Source organism: Myotis brandtii, unplaced genomic scaffold, assembly GCF_000412655.1.
Source record: "Myotis brandtii unplaced genomic scaffold, ASM41265v1 scaffold466, whole genome shotgun sequence".
Taxonomy (NCBI): Eukaryota; Metazoa; Chordata; class Mammalia; order Chiroptera; family Vespertilionidae; genus Myotis; species Myotis brandtii.
Genome location: NW_005367809.1, coordinates 220,858 through 227,995, shown reverse-complemented (window position 1 = coordinate 227,995; position 7,138 = coordinate 220,858).

The following is a 7,138-nucleotide window of genomic DNA, read 5'->3' as shown; positions in this document are numbered from 1 at the left end:
CTCCCACAGGGGGAGCTCTGCTCAGCCACAAGCCAGGCCTGATGGCTGCCAGTACAGTGGTGGTGGTGGGAGCCTCTCCTGCCTCCTCAGCAGCGCTAAGGATGTCCGACTGCAGCTTAGGCCTGCTCCCCGCTGGCAAGTGGACATCCCCCGAGGGCTGTCGGGCTGCCAGAGGGATGTCTGATTGCCAGAGGCGGCCCAATCTCCTGGGGAGCAGGCCTCAGCCAGCAGATGGTCATCCCCCGAGGGGTCCCAGACTGAGAGAGGGCACAGGCGCTGAGGGACCATCCGAGTGCACAAATTTTTGTGCACTGGGCCTCTAGTATATATATAAAAGGCTAATGTGCAAAGTGTCCCCACGGGAGTTTGACTGGGAGACTGGGAGTTCTATCGCTTGCTATGAAGTGTGCTGACCACCAGGGGGTGGCGCGTAATGAAAAAATGCCCCGGCCCACAGCTGGAAGGTCCTGATAGGTCCTGATCGCCAGCCAGGCCTAGGGACCCTACCTGTGCATGAATTTCGTGCACTGGGCCTCTAGTATTTAATAATGGAAAAGTGACATTTCCCACCAATGGGAATCTCATATCTTAATCAGAGTCAGAGTGAATTCTAATACACTAATGGACCAGGAGAGCTGAATTTACAGTTTAATTTCTCTCCCTTTGCACCTGTGGCTTGCAGTATTTGTACTTCTAAATAATTAACAAAGCTTGAGACTAGTAAAATCTCTGATGCATGTAAGTTTAATTTGATAATCCAATTCTTTTGAAACTAAAGAGAGGTATATATAAGGAAACTAAAACCCTGTGCAATTCTATTTCATTTTTATTTTAAAAAATTTAAAAATCTTTTAATTCTATTTTTTAAAAATACATTTTTACTGATTTCAGAAAGGAAGGGAGAGGGAGAGAGATATAGAAACATCAATGAAGAGAGAGAACCACTGATTGGCTGCCTCCTTTACACCACACACTGGGCATGGAGCCCGCAAATCCCTGGGCATGTGCCCTGACTGGGAATTGAACCATGACCTCTTGGTTCATAGGTTGACGCTCAACCACTGAGCCACAGTGGCTGGATTGTAATTCTATTTTTTATATATAATTCTGAATTCTAATTATTGTGATTGTCATTTTTGTTGTTCAGTGTCATACTGTGCCTGACAGCATTATGTAGCAGTCAGTATTATGATGATCATACATAATTATTTCAAAGTCAATATGGGACAAGTATGTTAGTAAATGCTGTCTGTATATCAGATTAGTTAAGTGCCATCGCTTCTTGGCATTTTGGCTAAGATCAAGTGCAGATTATTTAAGTGCCAAAATATTTTACAATTTATGATATCGTTCCTTCAAAATCGAATATTTTGATGAAGTTATATAATAACCTCTTCCACTGTCTCATACTTGCTACATATTGTTAAAAATGTGTTTGAATATTCAGTTCCTTGGCCGGTCGGTGTGGCTCAGTGGTTGAGCATTGACCTATGACCCAGGAGGTCTTGGTTCAGTTCCCGGTCGGGGCACATGCCAGTTGAGGACTTGAGCTTCAGTGTGGGGTGTGCAAGAGGCAGCCAATCAATGATTCTCTCTCATCACTGATGTTTCTATCTCTCTCTCTCTTCTTCTCTGAGATCAATACAAATATATTAAAAAAATAATTCAGTCCCTCTCTTCACTTCCAATATGTCTTCAATTCATCTAGTTACCCATTACTGATATAAATCATTTTAAGACTGAATGAATAGATTGGGTACTTTAGAATGATTATTTAATTATTCAATTTTCTCCCAATTCTAAATGAGCTGTAAGCCAATCTGAAATGACCAGCTGACTCTATTATTTTCCCTTCTTTTATTTTTTTGGTTGGTTGAATAATAAAAAATGGATTAAAAAGTCATTAAGTTTATTTATAAAACCTAAATTCACATTGGATTTAACAAATACTTTTTCTAAAAAACAGAGTATGTTATTACTCCATAATAAATGTATATTTAACTGTATTTAATGAATGTGGATATATTCCTAGTTAATATGTTTAGTAAGAAGCAGAATTGAGGAACAAAACTTTCTCCTGTTAACTAATATTTTCTGCATTTTTACAGAAACTATTATAATAACCCAATATTAATTTTGTCCACAAGTAAGTTAAACATCTATATTACTTGCTTATGGTTTTTCAGACTCTTACTTTGGTATATTTAACCAAATGTGGGCATAATTACCAAAGAATTATTTTAGCATTAAGAAATAGAGTTTTAAAAATACTGTCTCTTGTTGAATAACATTTTCTTGAATGCTATAGAATGACTATAATAAATATTTTTTCTATGTTTCTATGTTTGTTAACTGTTTACTTGGTATCTTTTGCAGACATTATGATAAAACCAATGTGCAAACATACTCTTTATCCTTATTTTTTTCTCTCACAAAGGCTCCCATTTACAAGATCCCATTTACATATAGGTTATATGTAATATATTAGTTTTATTTTAAAAATTGAGAATGGGGGTGATGTCAGAGGAATGACAGCACAAGGGCTCACCTTTTCCTCTCCCCCTGAGGTTTCAACAAGTTTAACCATCTGTAATTTAACAAAGAAATCCCTGCTCAACACAGATACACACCTAAGAGACCCGGGTACCGAAACACCTAAGGAGGGCATCTGGGAATAAACGGGGAAATGAGAAGAAGTTTACATTAACAGGCGTTTACAATGTGTTTTCCATTTTGTAAACTATTTGATAAACTTTGTTTTGTTTTATTATACCAATATGAATAAACAGCTGTGCAAGAAATTTGAATGACAGAAAAAGAAAGGAAAAGTAACAAGAAAAAATAGATAACACACATAAATAATTTTAACTCACGGTTCATTAAAAATATTCAGGAGCTATCATATTACTCAGATGGTCAAATCACAAATACTACTAATGGCTTTGAACATCAGCCAGAAGGTAATTAAACTCACTATGGTCAGAACTGTATAAGTAACTTTCATACATTACACATACAATACTTAAAATGTTGCTTGATATACTCCTAATTACCATTTTTCAAATGAGGTGATTGGTTCCTGTGAAATTTAATTAAATTTAAATTATACAATTTCCCAAATTTAAAAATGGTAACATTTAAATACAAACCTAGATTTGACTAATAATCCCAAAGTCCATGCCCTTATCTACTAGGCGATATCAGTAATCATGTTTGGTAAGAAAGAATATTAAAGGAGAACTCATAACTTTGGAAGATTTCATTAGTATAGAGTTAAGAGAAAAGAAAATGAGTTTTAAATGATGCAAGTTAATGTACCAATGAATGGTAGTCACCAGTGAAGGAGTATAAGAAACACATTATAATTGTGATCAATAAACAAGTAGGGCATTATGTTTACAGGAGCAATTACATTAGGACAGAAATAATTTGAAAGTTATTTTAGGAAATTTCAGCCTATTTTCAAAGGCATATGTGAGTGTTAAAGAAAATCACAGAATCCCATTATATTTTAAAGAATTAAATAGAAAAGAGCAATCAATAATCACTTTTAATTTTCCCAGTTTATATATGAAATGTATGTGATTAAAGTATTTTTGACATGCAAAATTAATGTTTGTCAAATCTTGTAAGTATCTTTAAGAAGGTAAAAACAAATCCAATTAATTGGATATGTGATTTTCATACTAAACTAAATATAATTTTTTAGTCTGAGAAGGTTCTGCTCACCCAAGAAAGAGAGTTCAATTTAAACCATTGAATCAAAAAATGTTATTGAACGGGATGTTCTCAGCAATTATTTTTCAAGTTTTAGCATGATAGTTCTAATTTGATACATAAAATTATTATCTTTCTCTTTTTCCTTTCTATTAGATGTCAAATAGTGCAGAAATGTTATTGAATCATTTTGACACATTGTTGCTTCTGCAAGCATAGCAGATAGATTTTTTTTTTTTGCCAAAACTTGCCTAATACATGAAAAGATTTGTTAAAGTAACTAAAAACGTTAAGGTTTTTTTTGGTGCTTTTTTTTTAGAGGGGTAGGGTGGGGGTTAGTAATCTGACAGTATATGCAGATATGGTTGAAAACAAAAGTAACCTAGTATATTATGAGTATAATGAATGAAATTTAATAAAAGTAACTATTAGAAAGAAGACATATAGGACTCACCAAGCAGAGCGAAGCAAAGATTATAAAAAAAGTGATTTAGATATATAAATCTGCATGAATAAAATAATATCCCAGAACAATATCAAACATCTAGAAAGTTATTTGATGCTTTTATTGAAATGTATTAAAATCTAATAGAGGCCCAGCCTATGTGGCTCAGTGGTTGAGCATCAACCATGAACCAGGAGGCCACAGTTTGATTCTCAGTTTGATGCCCAGGTTTCGGGCTCAATCCCCAGTAGGGGGCTTGCAGGGGGCAATGGATTGATGATTCTCTCATCATTGATGTTTCTATATCTCTATCCCACTCCCTTCCTCTCTCTGAAATAAGTAAACATATTTTTAAAAATCTAACAGAGTAAGAGGGAAATTGGGTATTTTGACATCCTGACCAGCCTTTGCAACGTATCTGCAAATGTCAATTTGATATCAATCAGTACTAGAAGTCACACTTCTTGATTCCCTGTGGCATCTAGACATTAACTGCCCTCCGTTACTCTCTTACTGTTTTATTGAGGGTTGCTATAGAATTCTAACTGACCAAATTGATCAGCTTATACACTCAAAATATGTATTTACTCATTTGTTTTGCAGGTCATACTAGTTAATATAAATTAGTCATTACCAGTTTCCATGAAAAGAAAATGTTATGTTTATTTTTTGTATTAAAACACTTTACGAACATGTCATCATTCTTTAAATAAACAAAGAGGGGGTTCTTCAGAGACTGATGGGCCTTGAATCTTCAGCTCTTCCTTTCCATTTTAGGGCTGAAGCAGGCAATTTATAAAGGCAAAAACTCTTCCTATATTTAGATTTAAGATATCTTGGAGGAGTGTCCTGGGTTTTCCAAGATATCTCTAAAATAAGCATATTTATCCTTCTCCTTGAACCAAATAATATCTCATGGTATAATCTCCACAGGTACTATATAATGAAATTATTTGCTGAAGAATTCTTGGGAAATATTACTTTATAGTATAAATATTGGTTTCTTATATCAAAACAAGAGTAAGTATAGGACAATAATAATTTGAAAGAGTGACACCAATCATGAAGATTTACTTGGACTGTCTCTTCTAATTATGCTCCTTAATCAAAGACAATACTTACTTGGCAACAATGAAGTCTTTGATTGCATTGATAGTTTTTCTGGCATCAAGCTATTGTTCTTTCCTAGGATACAACCTATTTAGCCTTGTTTTGTACATAAGTATGTATGTATGTATGTATGTATGTATTTATTTCCTTATTTTTATTGACTTTTATAAATGACACTGACTTATACTATTAATTTCTTCAAAAGACATTACCCATTTTGGTACCAAACAACCATTAAATGAAGTGGACATCTTCACTTTGTTACTATTTTCTAGAATGAAATAGAGATTTAACATGCTCTAACAAATGAAAAAACATAAGTTTGTTGGTGAATGATATTCACATTTTCTGTTTCTTTTTGATCCAATTTTATGGTTTCCATGTTGTTGTGATATTGTTAATTTTGCATTTGTAATTAGAGTCCAGAGTGGGGTGTCAGATGGTGAGCCATGGTTCAACATAGACTACAAGGGAAGGTGAAGTTGAGAAGTGTATTACAGGTCCTGGAGGAGGTACACAGCACGCACACCTTGAGGGCTCACAGGTGCAGATAGAGTGCCAGCGGCAGGACCTGGGGCACTTGCCTTTTTTAGGGTCCTTGGATAGAGTGCTTTTGGGATTCCTGAACTAGGTTCAGATTGGTCGATTCAAACCAAAAAAAGCTGGGATTTGGTAAGGTGCCAGGGGATCTTATCTAAGGGACTAGAGGCCTGGTGCATGAATTCGTGCACAGATGGGGTCCCTTAGGTTGGCCTATGGAGATGGGGCCCCAGCTCATGCCCTCAGCCTTGCAGCCCCAGCTTGCGCCCCCAGCCTTGCAGCCCCGCAGCCTTGCCTGGCACCCCGCCTTGGCCTGGCGCCACCCCCTTACCTGCTCCACCATCCCGCCTGTGGGGTGATCAATCGGGATTGGGCACCCCACCCAGCTCCTTCAGTGCCTGGGAGTCAGGCAGCAGCCCCGCCCCCTGCTGCTGCCACTGCTCACTATCTGTGGGTGATCAGCAGGGCAATTGGGCCCCTGCTCACACCCGCCTTGGCCTGGCGCTGCCCGCTCACCTGCTCCACCATCCCTCTGTGGTCCACTCCCATCAGGGCCCATGGGGCTGGCAGTGCCTCCACTGCTGCCCATTGCCAGAGCCACGTTGCCCCCTGCCATGTTCCGTGCTGCCCCCTGGTGGTCAGTGCACATCCTAGCGAGTGGGCGAACTCCTGGTCTCCTGGTCGAACCCCCAGTCGAATGACAGCCCGAGGGGACAATTTTCATATTAGGCTTTTATTATATAGGATGTGCAAGGGGAAGAAGCTGGATAGGAGGAGTGAATGTTTATTACCAGGGGAGTTAGGGAAGTCATAAAAGGAACTTACACTTATTTGTGATTCTTCTGGCCATTATCTAGGACATGCATTTGAGAGAGTATCTAGTGTCAGTTTCAGGCCCCTGAAGGCCACAGAAAAAGGATGTAAAGGCAGCCATATTATGAAGTAATTTAACTAAACTCTCAACACATGTCTTTCTTCTAATTATAATCTACTGCCTCTACATTTTTAAAGTGACTGACATAAAGATGTGCATTACATACTTGTGTGAGTTTTAAAAATTTTTAAATGTTTTTATTGATTTTAAAATATATTTTATTTATTTCAGAGGGGAAGAGAGAGGGAAAGAGATAGACACATCAATGATGAGAGAGAATCATTGATCAGCTGCCTCCTTCATGCCCTGCACTGGGGATTGAGCCCAAAACCTGGGCATGTGCCCCCACCAGGAATCAAACCATGACCTTCTGGCTCATGGGTCAGCACTCAACACTGCCCACACAGGACAAAAACCTGTTTTTTTTGAGATGAATAAAGTTATTTAATCTC